General features: G+C 40.9%; 1 protein-coding gene across 4 annotated transcripts in view; it reads left to right on the top strand.

Annotated features, from left to right (window-relative positions):
- Nucleotides 1–121: 121 nt before the first annotated feature.
- Nucleotides 122–18,781, top strand: part of HENMT1 (HEN methyltransferase 1) — a 30,266-nt gene continuing 11,606 nt past the window's right edge. For 3 of the 4 annotated variants that reach the window (XM_057746540.1, XM_057746549.1, XM_057746523.1), the window contains exon 1: nucleotides 122–416. The gene's annotated coding sequence lies outside the window, so the exon portion shown is untranslated. The other variant, XM_057746530.1, reaches the window with a different exon arrangement.

The raw sequence follows: 18,781 nt of genomic DNA, 5'->3' as shown, positions 1-18,781 counted from the left end.
CGGCCCCGGCGGATGTGACGCCACGCGCCCCAGCGTTCCAAGCTTAGCCGGCGGCCAATCAGAGACGCCCGGGTGGGCCGGAACTTCCTCTTCCTAGTTCCGCGCGTTCTGTGCACGCTGCGGTGGCGGCGCTGGCCTCCGCTGCCAAACTGTTAGATTTACCCTGGGAATGTGGGGGTCGGGGGAGGAGGTTGTGGGTCCAATTTGTATGTTTTAATATTTGGACTGCGGCTCCGGTTTCTCCTTTCGGAAGCCGAGCGGGAAGGCTTTCGCATGGCTGAGTGCTTGCAAATTCGTCACTCCCAGTCTCCCGAGTTCACAGTTTTCGTATTCTCTGGAAAGGATGATAGGACGTCACTCCACGTGATTCCAGTGCAAAGTCTTTCTGTCCGCCAGGCTGTAGTGTCCAATCGAAGGTATCATTTGAACCTAAGTTTATTCAGCAATAAGGTCGGGATAACATTTTGCTGGGCTGTTAAGAAAAAAAAAAAGCATTTAGCATTAAAAGAGCTCCCGTAACTGTGGCGTCATTTGTTACATGACTACTTTCCTCCTTACTCGAGTACTTCCGTTCAGAGGGTGCACTCTGAGTGACGAGGTGGAAGAACGTGGTGGGTGCGAGAATGAGTCAGAATCGGTCTCATCTCTCAAAAGCTGCTGTTAACCTAGAGAAGATTCATGGTGTTGGGGAGATAAGAGAAGGCTACAAAGGGCACTGAAGTTTCTGCAGGTATTCATGGGCTGAGCAGTTTTATCGACTGAAAGCAGCCTCAGTATATATAGAAGCGGAGAAGATCAAGCTTGTCTGAGGGTAAATAGCCTGGTTGACAGGAGCCAGGAAATATACCTATGGGGGAGTAATGACTAGATAGGAATTGGGCCACCTAAGTGCCTGGAATGCCAAGATGAAACAGGAATTTAATGACGTTTAAAGCAAACAGTTACGTCTGTGACCTCAAAGTCACTTTAAGATACTAATATTCATAATATTCTCTGGCTCCAATTCATTCTTCACAGAGTGTGCCAGAATCATCGTTCCAGAAGTGCAGCACTCCCTACTCAAAACCTTGGATGGTTCACTCGGTGTTATCCTAATTGCCAAAAGCCAATGACATTTACCATTCTCCATCCTATTTGATTTCTCATTGTGGCACTTTTAATCACTTACTCTTGCCTAGAAACTGTTGAAGTAGGGAGTTTGAGGGTGGAAATCTTAATTTCAGTGGTTTATACACAGAGGAGGGGAAAAGGATAAGACAGAAACTTTAGGGGAAATCCACATCTGGATGTATTGAACCAGTAGGAGAGAAAAGCAGAGAGGTGGGAGGTAAACCGGGAGACAGTGGTATGAAAATTCAAGGAGAGATAAATGAGAAATGAACGATTGGACAGTATGTGCAATAGCTGGACAGTACGTAAGTGATCATCCTGTTTGGTTCCTTTATTTTATATGGGAGAACTAAAGCTTTCAGAAGTGGTTTTTAACTTCCTAATAGATCTTGTTTTTCTATACATTAGTTTATACCAACTTACTTCCCAAGGAAAATAGATGATCCCAACCTCTAATGAATTACTAAGTTAAAAATACATGAAAAAAATTTGAACCAAGTTCTTCTTCCTTTATGTGTGTTTTTTGCCTTGATAATAATTGTACTGAGTTTACCCAGTGACACGAATTGCCAAGTCCTACTAATTGCCTAAATCTTTTAAAATTCATTTACCCCTAGACTCTGAGTGAAAAGCTTAGTAGAGAGGTTGAAGTTTGATATCAAAGTTTCAGTGGTATGGAACTAAGTATTAAACTAAGTATTAGGATAAAGTGATGTATTCAATGAATCCCTCAAACAGCCTGAATATATAACTATTGTCCCCATTAAAAAAGTTATATTTAACTTAGAAATACTACGCTGCACATAGATAAAGCTGGAAAGTTTGGTTTGCTTTGTTTTGACACATGTACCCTTATTGTCTTAGTCTTTTTCGGCTATGACAAAATACCACAGACTGGGTAGCTTATTAACAACAGAAATTTATTTTTCACAATTCTGAAGTTCTGGAGCATCCAAAACCAAGGGACAACCCTTTTCCTGCTTCATAGCTGGTCCCTTCTAGCTGTGTAATCACAAGATTGTAGGGATGAGGAAGATCTCTGAGATTTCTTTTATGAGAACACACCAATCCCCAGTTCTTGAGGACTCCACCCTCATGACTTAACTACTTCCCAGAGGTCCCACCTCCTCATACCATCTTCTTTGGGGGTTAGGGTTTCAAATTCTAACTTCAGGGGTTAAAATTTTGAGGGGGACTCCTAGGTCTGTCTCAGTACCCATTAAACTATCACCACAATCAAAGTAACAATCATATATCACCCCCAAAATTTCTCTTGTGCCTATTTGTAATCCAATCTCTCCATTTCCATCCCCAGCAACCAATTTCTGTCAATATAGATTAGTTTTCATTTTCTTGAATTATAATAAATAAATGCAGTTATGCACTAGGTTCCCTTTTTACCTGGCTTCTTTGACTCAGAATCCTAATTTTGATATTCATCCTTGTTGCTTGTATCAACAGGTTGTACACGTGTTGGGTTTTTTTGTTGTTGTTGTTTTTACTGAGTAGTATTCCATTGCATGGAATTACCACTGTTTGTTTATCGGTTATTTGCTGGTAGGCATTTGGATTTCCAATTTTGGGCTATTACAAATAAAGCTGCTATGAACATTTGTGTACTAGTCTTTGTGCAGATGTTTTTGTTTCTCTTGGCTAAATACCTAGACATAGGCTAAATACCTAGACATATGATAGGTATATGTTTAACTTTTTAAGAACCAGCCAAACTGTTTTCTAAGGTGATTGCACCATTTTACATTCACACCAGCAATGTATGAGCGTTCCAGTTGTTCCATGTCCCATTCAACACTTGGTATGATGAATTTTTTTTTGACTGTTGAAATATGATTTATTTAACTTTTTATAGCGTGATAAATAAACACACAAAATACATTTTGAAATTACTACAGCTTAAAGATATAAAAGAAATTCAAACATTATAAGTCTTTAATAAAATGACCAACATTTATGCTATTAGAAATAAGCCTTTTATTGATTAAGAAATGAGAAGAGGTACTTGACTTAATTTTCTTTTAAGTGCATACTTGTAAAGTGAAGCTAAATGTGTTAAGCTAGCAATATCATTAAAACAGAGCTTTAAAATACTTTGTAATAACCGTGTTTTAAAATCATTTTATGTTGCACAGGAGTTGGTGCACTTTGGTGCTGCTGAACAGTATGAACTTTGGATCATTACAGAACTGGGTTCAAATCCAGGTTCTGACAATATTTATGTGACTTTGACAAAATTTAAATATTTAAAAGTTTTGGTTCCTTTCTCTATAAAATAAGGATAATAGTAATATATAACTTCTGAGTACAACAAAGAAATATATAATGGTACCGTATTACTATTATTAGCAAATTTCCATGTGAATTTCTTAAAATTTCTATTTCATGAGAAGAATGAAAAAATCCTTGCTATGTTATCTGCCATATCTTGAAAATGATACCCCAAATATAAGGCTTTGGCTGTATGAAGGTCTGCCTTGTTTACCTTGTTTCACCAGAGATTAGTTTATTCATTAATTGAACAAATAGCTTGGCATTACCAAGCAATGCAATATATTGAGGAAATGGTATATAGTAGTAGCCTTAAGAAGGTAAATTTGTGAGTGACTACAGTAATTAAGATTTAAAAAAAATTTTTTTTTTTATTTTTAAGGTCTTTATTGGAATATAATTGCTTTACACTCTTGTACCAGCTTTTGAGGTACACCGAAGTGAATCAGCTGTATTTATACATAGATCCCCATATCCCCTCCCTCCCGCGACTCCCTCCCACCCTCCCTGTCCTGGCCCTCTAAGGCATCACCCATCATCGAGTTGATCTCCCTTTGTTATACAGCAGCTTCCCACTAGCTATCTATTTTACAGTTGGTAGTGTATATGTGTCTATGCTACTCTCTCACTTCATCCCAGCTTCCCCTTCGCTCCCCACGCCCCCAACCCCGTGTCCTCAAGTCCATTCTCTCCAACTGCATCTTTATCTTTTCCCTGTCACTGGGTTCATCAGTACCATTTTTTAGATTCCATATTTATGAGTTAGCATACAGTATTTGTTTTTCTCTTTCTGGTTTAATTCGCTCTGTATGACAGTCTCTAGGTCTATCCACCTCATTATCTATAGCTCCATTTCATTCCTTTTTATGGCTGAGTAATATTCCATTGTATGTATGTACCACATCTTCTTTATCCCTTCATCTGTTGAGCATTTAGTTTACTTCCATGTCCTGGCTATTGTAAATAGTGCTGCAATGGACATTATGGTACATGTTTCTTTTTGGATTATGGTGTTCTCTGGGTATATGCCTGGTAGTGGGATTACTGGGTTATATGGTAGTTCCATTTTTAGTTTTTTAAGGAACCTCCAAACTGTTTTGCTTAGTGGCTGTACCAACTTACATTCCCACCAACAGTGCAGGAGAGTTCCCTTTTCTCCACACCCTCTCCAACCTTTACTGTTTCTAGATTTTTTGATGATGGCCATTCTGACCAGTGTGAGGTGATACCTCATTGTGGCTTTGACTTGCATTTCTCTAATGATTAGTGATGTTGAGCATCTTTTTAGGTGTTTGTTAGCCATCTGTATGTCTTCTTTAGAGAAATGTCTATTTAGGTCTTCCGCCCATTTGTGGATTGGGTTATTTGCTTTTTTGGTATTAAGCTGCATGAGCTGTTTGTATATTTTGGAGATTAATCCTTTGTCCATTGCTTCATTGGCAAGTATTTTCTCCCATTCTGAGGGTTGTGTTCTTGTCTTACTTATGGTTTCTTTTGCTGTGCAAAAGCTTTTGTTTCATTAGGTCCCATTTGTTTCTTCTTGATTTTATTTCCATGATTCTAGGAGGTGGGTCAAAAAGGATCTTGCTTTGATGGATGTCATAGAGTGTTCTACCTATGTATTCCTCTAAGAGTTTTATAGTGTCTGGCCATACATTTAGGCTTTAATCCATTTTGAGTTTATTTTTGTGTATGGTGTTAGGAAGTGTTCTAATTTCATTCTTTTACATGTTGCTGTCCAATTTTCCCAGCACCACTTATTGAAGAGGCTGTCTTTTTTCTATTGTATATTCTTGGCTCCTTTGTCAAAGATAAAGTGCCCATATGTGCGTGGGTTTACCTCTGGGTTCTCTATTCTGTTCCACTGATCTTCCTTTCTATTTTTGTGCCAGTACCATACTGTCTTGATCACTGTAGTCTTGTAGTATAGTTTGAAGTCAGGAAGCCTAATTCCACCAACTCCTGTCTTTCCTGAATTTTTTTTTTAAATTGTAGTCATTCTAAAGGGTGTGTACTGGTACCTCACTGTGGTTTTAATTTACATTTCCCTTATGGCTAATGATGTTGAACATCATTTCAGGTGCTTATTGGCATTAGTATATCTTCTGGTGTGAAGTAACTTCAAATCTTTTGCCCATTTCCTTAGGTGGTTGATTGTCTTATTGAGTTGGAAGATTTTTTTACATGATCTGGATATAAGTCCTTTGATACATGTGTTGCAAGGGTTTTCACACAGTCTGTGCCTTGCCTTTTAATTTTATTAATGTTGTCTTTCAAATAACAGATTTTTATTTTAGTGAAGTCCAAGTTATCAAATTTTTGTTTTGCTTATGATTTGTGCTTTTTTTGTTTTAAGCACTGCCAACCTTAATGTTACACTGATATTCTCTTATGTTTTATAAAAGTTCTATAGTTCTATAGTGTGGGATTTGGCACTTAGGTTTGTGATCCATTTTGAGTTAATTTTTTGTCTATGACGTGAGGTAGAGTTTTTTTTTTTCCCACATAGATACTCAGTTGATCCAACACCATTTGTTGAAAAGACTTCTTTCTCTATTGAATTGCTTTAGCACCTTTGTCACCTGTTGGTTCTTTCTGTAGATCAAAGAAATAGAAATGAAGAATAAGTAATTAACAGACGGCCAGATCTCTTCCCTACCTTCCCCTTCAGTAAGCTTAAGAACAAACTATGTGAACAAGTTAACACCTAAAGAGAGAAGCCTCGACAAGCCTGCACACAGTGGGGGATGGCAACGACTCTGACCCTCTATCTCAATGATTAACTGAGATTACCTCCCTGTTTTCCTTTAAAAGCTTTCATGGCTGAGCAGAACATCTGGAGGTGGTTTTTGGGAGATGTTGAGTCCTCCATCTCCCCAGATTGCTGGCATTCTGATTAAAGGCAACTTTCCTTTTTATCAGCACTTATGAGTATTGACTTTGTGTTGAGCAGCGGAACGTGATTCAGTAATGTGAGGATCAAATTTCTTGATATCTATGTAAATACTTGGAACCATAGCACATTCTGTGGCATTAGTGTTTGCCATTGCTGTTTTCTAATTAGTGTTTTTTTTAATATTCTAAATTCACCTTCAAAATATTCTTGCAGTCTTACTTTCTTCCTAAGTCTCTGACAGTTAACTTGGTACTTCCCATTAGGAATCTAAACTCTGTTACAATGTTTTGCCAGAGACATTTTTGAGTGGCTGCCAGCCATATAGCATGGCCATGGTTACAGATGGCAGTGATCTACTCAGCAGATGGGTCATAAACTTGTTGATAGCAGATTTGTTTTAAGCTGTTAACAAGAAATAAGGAATATTTAGGTTTTATCTCCAACCTTTGAAAATCATACAAAGGGTAATTAACTGTCAGGATCAGTCCTTTCTCTATTTGGTCTTTGCAAACATGTTGCCCCTTCTAAGTGAAATTGTCTCACTCACAGTGCCAATAATGGGGCAACCATACATGGCCATGATTTATACCAAGCACCCTGGCTCTCTGGCCACAACCACTTGGACTAGAGGTGGTACCGACCCACATGCAACCCACTGACCCATGACATGGCTCCTTGTGAGTGAGATGAGCTGGGGCTTCCAGATCCTCCTAGGAATTTCAGTGGGGAACATGGAATCAAGCAGTTAGTGGTAGACACTAAAGAAAAAGAATGGAATGAGATAGGGGAAGAGCCATGTGGACTCACCCAAGTTCATAGTCAGATTCTGAGAGAGCAGTAACAAAGAATGAGCAAGGACCTATGAGGTAAAGATTAAGTACTCCAGTGGGTGTAACGTGGAAATGCAGCATAATCAATATTACTCTTTAAAAATCCCTTTAGTCAGTAAATACACAATATATTGGGTTGGCCAAAAAGTTTGTTCAGCCATGGTTTTGTGAGGTATGCCTGCATATAGGACATTCGTATTGTTTTAAGGGATTTGCTTTCCAGATCCTCAGCTTCTGTAAACGGTACTTTGCTAAAACCAACCTGCCTGAGATCAGTGGTGTAATACTGGTTCTCTGTTCCCTTGTCTTCCTCTTCCACAATAGGACTCTTCTCCCAGTTTGCCGAAGAAAGGTACAGTAGGGGAATTCCCTGGTGGCGCAAGTGCTTAGGACTTGGTGTCTTCACTGCCAGGGCCGGGGTTCAATCCCTCGTCAAGGAGAACTTCCAGGCTACACATGCACAGAAAGGCTCCCTAAAGGTCAAAAAGTGAGGGGGGCCACCCCATAGTAGGTGATGTCAACCTACCCATAGGCCTCTTCACTAGAATCCATCTTGGCTGAGAGATGTGTGTGCACACATGAGAGGACCCTGAGATACGCCAAATACAGACTCAAAGCCAGGCAAAGTAAGATGATTGGCCAGAGGAAACCCGGAAGAAATGCCCTACATAAGTGATTCCAGCTACCACGAGGGTGCAACTCTCTCTCTGAATCCACCCATGTGAGTCTATTCACACATACCCTTTAGCCTCCTAATAAACACTTAACTTGTTTCACTACTTTCTGTCTCTTTGTGGGAATTCATTTCTACAAAGCCAACAGGCCAGGGCCTTGTCACTGGCCACTGGCCGTGGTGGTCCAGTCGCTAGGATTCTGCGCTCTCACTGCCATGGCCTGACTTCAATCTCTGGCCGGGGAACGGAAATCCTGCTTCAAGCCCCTGCAGGCCAAGGTCACCAGAGATCAGTTAGAACTCTCCCTGGTAGGGGAACTAAGATCCTACAAGTCTCACTGCGTGGCCAAAAAACAAACAAACAAATAGTGGGTTCGAGTCCCAATCTGAGTTTTGGCTGGGTTCAAATCCCATCTGAGTTGTGTGGTTTCAGTAATATTTGGTCAGTAGTATTTCGGTTCCTGAAAACCCTTTAGAGCCATAAGGGTGAATTGGATGTCTTGTTATTCATAACAAGCCCCTTTCCACACAAGCTGGGTTTATGTTAATTAGATAATTTTTGCAAAGCACCTAAGGATAGGGGCTGGTTGCTTGGGGAGCCAACAGTGTAATTAGAAGGTTTGGACTTTCAGCTCCTCCAACCCACCGCAGGGAGAGGGGAGTGGGCCTGAAATCGGTATTGATCTCCAGTGGCCAAGGATTTAATCAAAATACCTATGTAATGAAGCTTCCATAAAAACCCAAAAGGGCATGTTTCCTTGAACACAAGGAGACTTGGGGAACTATGAGAGGGCGTGGAACTCTGTGCCCTTTACCCATACCTTGACCTATGCAACTCTTCCTTCTGGCTGTTCCTGGGTTCTATTCTTTCGTAATGAACTAGTAATCTAGTAAGTAAAATGTTTCTCTGAGTTCTGCGAGCCACTATGGCAAATTAATAGAACCTGAGGAGGGGGTCATTGGAGCCTACAATCTATATAGCTGGTTAGTCAGAAGCACAGGGGACAACCTAGACTTGTGACGAGCGACACTGAGGGGAGGGGGTGGGCAGCCTTGTAGGGCGAAGCCCTTAACCTGTGGGATCTGACATTATCTCCAGGTAGATAGTGTCACAATTAACTTGAATTGTAAGACACCCAGTTGGCGTCTGGAGCATTGCTTGATGGTGTGGAGAAATATCCACTCCACACACATTGTACTGGGTGATCAGAATCCTTAGGCATGTTTAGTTTTGTAAGAAATTGCCAAACTATCTTCCAAAGTGGCTGTAGCATTTCGCATTCCCATCAGCAATGAATGAGAGTTCCTGCTTCTCATTCTCATCAGTATCTGGTGTTGTCAATGTTCTGGGTTTAGGCCACTCTCATAGGTGTGTAGTGGTATTTGATTGTTTTACTTTGTAATTCTCTGAAGACATCGTGTTGAACGTCTTTTCATGTTTATTTGCCATTGTATATCTGCTTTGGTGAGGTGTCTGTTTAGGCCTTTTGCTCATTTTTTAATCAGGTTGTTTATTTTCTTGCTGACTTTTCCATTCTTTGTATATTTTTTTAAAGATTTTATTTTTATTTATTTATTTATTTACTTATTTATTTATTTATTATTTTTTCGCTGCGTTGGGTCTTCATTCCTGCCTGCAGACTTTCTCTAGTTGCAGCCAGCAGGGGCTACTCTTTGCAGTGCATGGGCTTCTCATTGCAGCGGCTTCTCTAGTCGTGGAGCACAGGCTCTAGATGCACGGGCTTCAGTTGTTGTGGCGCAGGCTCAGTAGTTGTGGCTCGTGAGCTCTAGAGTACAGGCTCAGTAGTTGTGGCACATGGACTTAGTTGCTCTGCGGCATGTGGGATCTTCCCAGACCAGGGATCAAACCCATGTCTCCTGCACTGGCAGGCGGACTCAACCACTGCTCCACCGGGGAAGTCCCTTTTTTGTATATTTTGGATAACAGTCCTTTATCAGATGTTTCTGGTATTTTTTCCAAGTTTTTGGCTTGTCTTCTTGTTCTCTTGATCTCACATATTTTTAAATTGATGTCAAAATTTTCATCAAATGCTTAAGTGGTTGTAATGGATGTAATTTGCCATGTATTATAAATATTGACATTTGAAAATAATATTTACACCACTTTTTAAAAAATATTCAGTGAAATTTAATACTACAGCTGATATAGCTAGTTATTTTAAAAAGACATGAAAAATCTCCATTTAAAGTGAGAAATTGTATATTATTCTTTCCTCCTTCATCCAGTATTTTCATTCCACTCATGTGAAAAGCTCCAAGTCTTTTTTTTTTTTCCAGGCCCCACCTTGTGGCATGCATGTGGGATCTTATTTCCCTGACCAAGGGTTGAACCCCTGCCCCTGTAGTGGAAGCACGTGGAGTCTTAACCACCGGACTGCCAGGGAAGTCCCTCATTCCACTTATAAAATTTTTGCTGAATGACATACTTTTATGTTCACACATCTCATAGTGATCGCATTATCATACTTCTCTCTAAACAGAACTGTATATGTTAAGGAAAATAATTTTTTTATTTCCTAGGATTATAAGGCTCTAAGTATTAACTTTTTTCTTTTATATGACTGCTTTAACAGTTACTAGTAGTGCACAACTGATCAAAATAGCATATATGATAAATATTGATAAATGATTATTAAACACAAAAGTAACATTTTATTGAAAATACATCTTTTAATGAGATATATCTTTTTAACAATAAGTACATATAAGTGTTTATGAATATTACTGATTTCTAAGATGAGACACAGGGGACTTCCCTGGTGGTCTAGTGGCTGAGTCTGCACTCCCATTGCAGAGGGTGTGGGTTCAATTCCTGGTCAGGGAACTAAGATCCCCCGCATTGCAGCCAAAGGGGGAAAAAAAAAAAAAAAGACACAGTATAGTATCAATAGTATCTATAGATATATATTTTTTTCTTTTTTTCTTTTTCTTTTTTTTTTTTTGCCTCGCCACTCATGATCTTAGTTCCCCAACTGGGCCCACCACAGTGAAAGCACTGAGTCCTAACCACTGGACCTCCAGGGAATACCCGCTTTTTTTTCATTTTTATATACATAATTGCTGAAAAACTTCATTCATGTAAATGAGTAGATGGATCTGAAAGGAGTTTTGTTACAGCATTGGAACTTGATTCTTTGAACTTCTTCCAAGTTATATGCCAAATTGACTTGATTTTTCATCAAAAGTGATTTTTAATGATCTCTTAGCAGATAATTTGATTACGTCCTCCTCCTACTTTGTTGAAAGCAATACATTGGAAACCACTAAACTTACAAAAGGAATTTTTATCTAGTCATTAGAATCATTCACTTTCTGAACCCCAATGTCAACATCGTTATTTAGAAATGGCACTTTGGGGACTTCCCTGGTGGTTCAGTGGTTAAGACTCTGAGCTCCCAATGGAGAGGACCCAGGTTCAATCCCTGGTCGGGGAACTAAGATCCCCTGCATTGCAGCTAAAGAAAAAAAATAAAATTAAAAAAATATATATATATGTATATTTTTGCGTGTGTGTGTGTGTGGTCTCTTTATCTCTTACCTGGGCAGGGCTTAGCTTCTCTCCTGCTATTGTCTTCACCTTGTAATATCAGTTCACAGGGGACAAACCCCAGCTGCTCAGCCTGGGGCCCACTATCTCCTGCCTCATAACCACTGGACCACCAGGGAATTCCCTTGAACCCACTGTCTTTTAATTAAAATCCTGATGTCAGGACTTACTGAAGTTCAGGTTCTTTATGTCTTATTGCAGAAGGAATTCAGCGAGAGGCAAAGTGATAGGTAGGAAGTGGATTTATTAACATAGGATGCTTGTGAGGGATACAAGTGGCCATGCAAGAGGCTCTGCCCCAGAACTAAGTGGGAAAGCATGTTTATTTAAGGAGATACACACTTCAATAGTCAGAGTGTGGGCCACCTCAGACGGCGAGAGGCCCTGGGAGATTCCACAAAGTTGTTAGGGGAACCACTGACCAAAACCACCCATCCTGGCCAGGCATGATAGTAACCACTTGCATTAGTTATCCTACAACAGGAGGTCCTGGTAAGGAACGTGGAACTAACAAGCTACCACCATCCTGGTAAGGAACGTGGAACTAATAAGCTACCACCAACCAGAAGAATTTGGGAAAGAGCAAAAGGAGAGAGGAGACACCAGTCCATAAGTCCTACCAACTCCAGAATCCTTCTTGCTGGAATCAATCTTGGCTGAGTGATGCGTGAGCCATCAGGAAGGAGCCTAAGTTAGAATGATTGGCCAGAGACAACCGGGAAACTAATCCAATCACCATAAAACCCAAGACTGTGAGCTGAGCCACGTGGCAGAGCAGTCCTCTTGGGCTCCCTTACCCTCCTGCTCTCCGCCCGGACGCCCCTTCCCAATAAAGTCTCTTGCTTTGTCAGCACGTGTGTCTCCACGGACAATTCATTTCTGAGTGTTAGACAACAGCCCACTCTCAGGCCCTGGAAGGGGTCCCCCTTCCTGCAACAGAATGCGGTCCATCTCTAAAGGCTTGAGAGTGGCCCCAAATATGGGGGTGGTCAATTTTTATGGGCTGGGTAATTTCATAGGCTAATGAATGGGAAGCTTATTCCAACTATTTTGGAGAAGGGGGGGTTCCCAGGAATTGGGCCATTGCCCACTTTTTTGGCCTTTTATGGTCAGCCTCAGAATTGTCACGGTGCCTGTGGGTGTGTCATGCAGCTAATATATTACACTGAGCAATACAATGAGACTCGAGATCTACTGGAAGTCGAATCTTCTGCCATCTTGGGCCTAATTGTTTGTTTGTTTTTTTTAATTTATTTTTTTTATTGGCTGAGTTGGGTCTTTGTTGGAGAGCACGCGCTTTCTCTAGCTTCAGCAAGCAGGGGCTATGCTTCATTGCAGTGTGTGGGCTTCTCATAGCTGTGGCTTCTCTTGTCGCGGAGCATGAGCTCTTGGCATATGGGCTTCAGTAGCTGCAGCACATAGGCTCAGTAGTGTGGCACCTGAGCTTAGTTGCTCTGCATCATGTGGGATCTTCACGGACCAGGGATCCAATCCATGTCCCCTTCATTGGCAGGCGGATTCTTAACCACTGTGCCACCAGGGAATTCCAGGGCCTAATCGATTTTAAGCAGTTTTTGTCGTATCCTCAAAGGCTATGTCATTCTTTTAAAGTTTGTGCTCTGCCTCCTTCCCTCCTGTCTCATGATGACAAAAGATGCTCCCATTGTTCAAGAAATTCTTAGAGTTTTGGGAACTGTGAGCCAGGAACCCTTGACAAAGACCACATATGTAAGCACTTAGGGTAGGGTGTCCCTGGAGAAAGAGAACGAGGTATGACTTTCTTAACATAAAAGAAGCCATTTTTGGCCTAAGCCATTTTGGGGTCTAAGTCTGGCCACAATACTTGCCCTTGAACAGGTGTCAGTAATTAATGATCTTAAGGGCCGTGAGGGAATGCAGGAGCAAAGGGAAAGCAGTTAAGAGATAATAGTTCAGGAATAAAACAGAGTCCTAGTTCCTCCTCAAGGACACACATTACAATCTGATGCAGCCTTTGAGTTCTGCAGGAACTAAGGCCCCCTCTCACCCAGGTGGAGGACGGGATGATGATGTTGAACCTCCTGACTTTAATGAACTAAAGCTTGGATGCTGTTCACCTTTGCCCCAATTCTATGTTGAATTCTCCTCTGCTCAAGCCCCTTCCTGAATATGCATGTACCCTTAGCTTAAAACTTCCCCAACTTTGCAGTTTGGGGAGACATGGCTTTGGGAAAGATCCCTGGTATTCTCCAAGTAATAATAAATCCTTCCTTCTCCCAGTCTTTGGGTTCATTGCATCTTTTGGCTCAACAACCACCAAGAGGCAAACCCAGTTTTTGGGTAATGGTCTATGAAGTGATATCATTCCTTAGATTCTGATTGGTCTGGAGTCTCAGCATGCAGTTACCATCCTCCACTTGGATGGGTATCCTAGTTCCTGCAGAACACAAATATAAGTAAAAAGCCTCTTTTTTTTTTTTTTTGGCACATGGGCTTAGTTGCTCTGCGGCATGTGGGATCTTCCTGGAGCTGGGATCAAACCCGTGACCTCTGCATTGTCGGGCAGGTTCTTAACCACTGCACCACCTAGGAAGCCCTAAAAAGCCTCTTAATAGGGGAGGTTTGGGGAGTGGTAAAAGGATTGGTGGGTTTTGGATTATTTCTGGAGCAACACCTCTGGCCCTATAAAGACTATATTTGTAAAACAGGACATTTGCTTTTAATTCCTCAAAGAGTTGTGTGGCCACCTCAGTGTTTTCAAAAGACTGACATACCCTTCACCTATGTTGGAATGTTTTAACTTTCCCTCATTTAGCTTAATATATTCCTGTTGACCTGGGATGGGCACCGCACTGGAAGATACTTGGTCAATCCTGTCACCACCAAGTGTTCTCATAGACCTGTGAGCGGTGCAGGTGGTGCTTAGAGATTCCCACACAAATAGAATTCTGGCTGTCTGAATAACACCCAGGACAATTCTGGGATTGGTGAGTAAAAAAGAATTCTCTGCACTCATGACCTATATGTCTTTTTCTTTTTAAAGAAACATTGGCATTTTATCTCCTCGTGTCCTGGAAACTGTCAGCAGACTCCAAGGGCAAGAGTGCATTCCAAAGAGACACAAAGGAAAGAAGTTGTTTTAGGTAGTATGTTTGGGGTCCCCAAGATCCCCCTCAGGTTGGGTAACTCACTAGGAGCACTCACAGAACTCAGCATATGGTGGTACTCATGGCCCTTCCTTATTCTAAAAAGGTTTTAAGGAAGATAGTGTATGTTACAGGACTGAAGTCAGTCCACTCACCTTCAGTGCAGCAAAACCAACCTACTGATACCAGGTTATGGTGAAGGAAAGTACAGAGTTTATTGCAGGACCCCATGCAAGGGAGTAGGACTGTTTGTCCTCAGCATGGCATCTGGATTCCAAGAGTGAGTGTTCCAAGAAACAGGAAGTAGAAGTTGCCAGTTTCTTAAAACCTGGGCTTGAAACTGATACTTCAGTGTTCCATTCATTGCTGAAATCACAAAACCCATTCAGATTCAAAAGAAGAATAGACCTCACTTCTCAATAGGCATGTCAAAGAATTTTGTACATCTTAATCTGTCATAATCTTCCTCCTAGCCGGAAACTGTTTGTATTCCTTTTACATGCAAAATACAACCGCCTTCTTTTAAGTATTTCATCCTGTTTTGAGCATCGGGCTCAAACTGGCATCCAAGATAACTTTTGGTCACTTATTTCATGTCGGACACCTGCTGAAATAGAAGAACCATGAGACCTTTATCTGTCTTTTTCACTCAAACCGGTACTTGGTGCATAATAGGTACACTATATAAACTTATTTCTCATTTTTCAACTGAAAGAATTGACAGAGAAGGTAAGTAAATTGCCAAAGTTTAGAGAGTAATAGTCAAATTAAGATTTAAGGTCTATTTGAATTAAAACTCATTCTGAAAATGTATAACATGGCCTGTATCTCAGTGGCACTTAGAATCTAGTGGAGAAAGCTAAGATTAGATACAATGAGAAAATGAGATGACAAAGGGTAAGCTACAGTATTGGCTGTGGGAAGGAACAGATGCAACTGACAGCTTGAAGAGGTCAAGATTTGGTGATTGTCCAAATGTGGGAAGGGTGGAAATGCATAGAGCCAATGATGATGTTCAGGCTCTGAGAGAGTAGGAGACCAGGAGAATGATGAAATAGGCAAATTTGGAGAGGGAGCAGGAGCTGGACATGAGAATTCAATTTTGTAAATGAGCCAACCAGCAGGCAAAGCAAAAATTCTAAATCCAGGAATCCTATACAGATCATTTAACTTCTAAAAATTTTTTCTTCAAATATTTTTAAATTGTGGTAAAATACATGTAAAACTTACCATTTTTAAGTGTATATTTCAGTGGCATTAAGTACACTAACAGTGTTGTGCAACCATCCCCATCATCCATCTATATAACTTTTCCATCATCCCAAACTGAAACTATGTACCCATTAAACAAGAACTTCCAATTCCCTTCTCCAGCCCCTGGCAACTACCATTCTGCTAGGTAGCTAGTCAGACATAAGCGGGTCCCCACCCCGTCCTGGACAGAGTCATCTGACCAGAACATGCCCAGAGATCCTCCCTTTTGTGGTCAAGGACTGCTAAGTTTCCAGCCTTATCAGGACTAAGCTAGATAAAATCCTCCAGCACAGGTTGGCGCAGGCCCTTCAAGACCTAAAAGGGGACTCAAAGTAACCTGGGGTTCATTATGCCTTATTTGTGATAAATTAGCATTGCGGTTTTTCCCCCCTCCTGCCACCAGGAGTTTCGCTTGGGTGCTTATGGGTAAGCACCTGCATGCAAGGAGAAACGTTGTATAACCTATAGCTGTCAATCAGTTTGTCAGTCAAATGACACAGGACACAGGGAGGGACTTTCCACCACTCTGAAAAACCAACGCTACCCTCACTGTAGGGCTGCTTCTGGTTTCCAGACAGTTTGCTCTCATCCTTTCTTGGGAGCATACTTTCACTTTGCTTAATAAAACTCTTGCTGCTTAAAACTGCTTTATGTCTCTCATCTGTATTCTTTCCCTTGAGAGGACAAGAACTGAGGGAATTGCCGTTCCACTGGTGACAATTCTGCTTTCTGTCTCTATGAATCTGACTATTTCTAGGTAACCTGTATTAATGGAATCATACCAAAGGGGAGGAAAAATAATTTTTCCTCCACCCTTCTGAGTTCTTGGCTGAGAGTCCCTGTAATAAAAGATGCATTAACAAGAGAAAACCAGGGACTTTCCTGGTGGTGCAGTGGTTAAGAATCTGCCTGCCAATGCAGGGGACACGAGTTCGAGCCCTGGTCCAGAAAGATCCCACGTGTCGCCTGGGCGCCACAACCACTGAGCCTGTGCTCTAGAGCCTGCGTGCCACAACTACTGAAGCCTGGGTGCCTAGAGCCTGTGCTCTGCAACAAGAGAAGCCACCACAGTGAGAAGCCCACGCACCACATTGAAGAGTAGCCCCCACTTGCCACAAATAGAGAAAGTCCGTGTGCAGCAATGAAGACCAACTGCAGCCAAAAATAAATAAATAAATTTATTTTAAAAAACACACACAAAGAAACAAGAGAAAAACAGAAGTTTATTAACATGTATACCTCATGTATACATGGGCTATACCCAAGAACAATCAGTTACTTCCTCAGAAGGCCCAAGCTACCATCTTACATACTGTCTTCAATAAAGATAAAGGAAGGATGTTGGGGTGGGGGTGGGAATGAGGCCAGTTATAGGAGGTTACCAGGAAAAGCATTGTAAAACGGGTAATGTTTGTTTTGCAGATTTAAATCAATGTCTTCCCCACCCCCACCCCCAGACATGTAGGATTTTAGTTCTCCAACCATGGATTGAACCTGCTCCCCTTGCGGTGGAAGCGTGGAGTCTTAACCACTGGACTGCCAGGGAAGTCCATAAATTCAATGTCTTCTTTCTCCAATGATGAGATTTAATGCGATTTAGTCATCTTTCTCGGCCAGATACAGAGAGGGAGACTTCCTTACAAATGGAGATTTCTTTTATAAATGTAAATTTCCATTTCAAAAGGGTAACTTCTACTATATTTTCAGAGATTCTCCTGTGTCTGTTGTTTTTTTAAACAATCAGCTCAAAACAGTCCTTATGCCAAAGAGGCATATTTTAGGGTGCCATATTCTGCTTCCCTTCATTCCTGCCTTTGAAACCTCCCCAAGAGTTTATTCCTGTCTTTGAAACTTCCCCAAGAGTTTATTCCTGCCTTTGAAACTTCCCCAAGAGTTTATTCCTGCCTTTGAAACTTCCCCAGAAGCTGAGTTGGTAGATTGTTCCATATCTCATTGAACTAGTCTCTTAATCCTGAGAACAGGTCAGTTAAAGAGTTGTATCCCATTTCAGGAGGCAGTGAGGTAGGGGGGCTCCCAAAGTCAGGCCTATATGGTGCAAGCAAACAGGTATTTAATAAGAGGCATCACAATGGAAAACAGAGAAAAACAAGGCTAATGGTTAGAACAGACTATAAACAAAGGTTTTGAGTCCAAGGAGTAGTTAGTCAAGAAGATTTCTAGATGTTCAGCTTGAAGCATCTTCACTAAGAGTGAGAAGAGGCAGTGGCAATCTGATAGATTTTCCTGTTATCTCTGGTTGATGTCATAAGGTGTTCCAGTGAACTTTCTGAGTGGCTCACAAAACAAAAAGCATAAAGTTTGTCTGGACATGAGCTGTTGTGGTAATTTCTCTGAAGTTTGTATCAAGACGTCTAGCTTCAGCTTTCAGAGCTTTCAGAAAAGGGCAGTTTTTGTTTTTAGTGATTCCAAGTCAGAAGAGTGGGAGAAATTTGGAAATGTTAGCTTAGTGACTCAGGTATTGGTGAAAACTAGAAGAATTCAGGATCCAGTCCAATTTGCAGGTAGATAAAATCTCAAAGGCAATGAACAAGACGAATCCAGTATCCATAAAAGTGCTTTACTGAAAATTATTTTTCCTTTCCCACCCACAATACTTGTCCTTTTGTGACCAGCTTCCTTCACTTAGCATAATGTCTTCAAGATTCATCCATGTTGTAGCATGTCAGAATTAAAGGCTGAATAATATTTAATCGTTTGTATATACCACTCTTGTTTATTCATTTATCCATTGATGAGCATTTGGATTTTTTCTACCTTTTGCTACTCTAAGTAATGCTACTGTGAACACTGGTGTACAAATATCTATTCCAGTCTCTGCTTTCGATTCTTTTGTGTATATAGTTAGTAGATGAACTGAGGCACATTGGAATTTTTAAGAATATGAGCAAACAATTAAAAAAAAAAGAATTTGAGCAAATATCACTTTGAATCTGGTAGCTCCTAATCTCTGTCAGGAACTAGAAAGAAGACTTTTATAGGGAAGATGCCAAAGCAAAGCAAGGAAATTACCTGATTGGCTAT

Source organism: Hippopotamus amphibius, chromosome 1, assembly GCF_030028045.1.
Source record: "Hippopotamus amphibius kiboko isolate mHipAmp2 chromosome 1, mHipAmp2.hap2, whole genome shotgun sequence".
Taxonomy (NCBI): domain Eukaryota; kingdom Metazoa; phylum Chordata; class Mammalia; order Artiodactyla; family Hippopotamidae; genus Hippopotamus; species Hippopotamus amphibius.
Note: the sequence above shows the minus strand (reverse complement) of the source record. Positions and strands in the feature narration are given on the sequence as shown.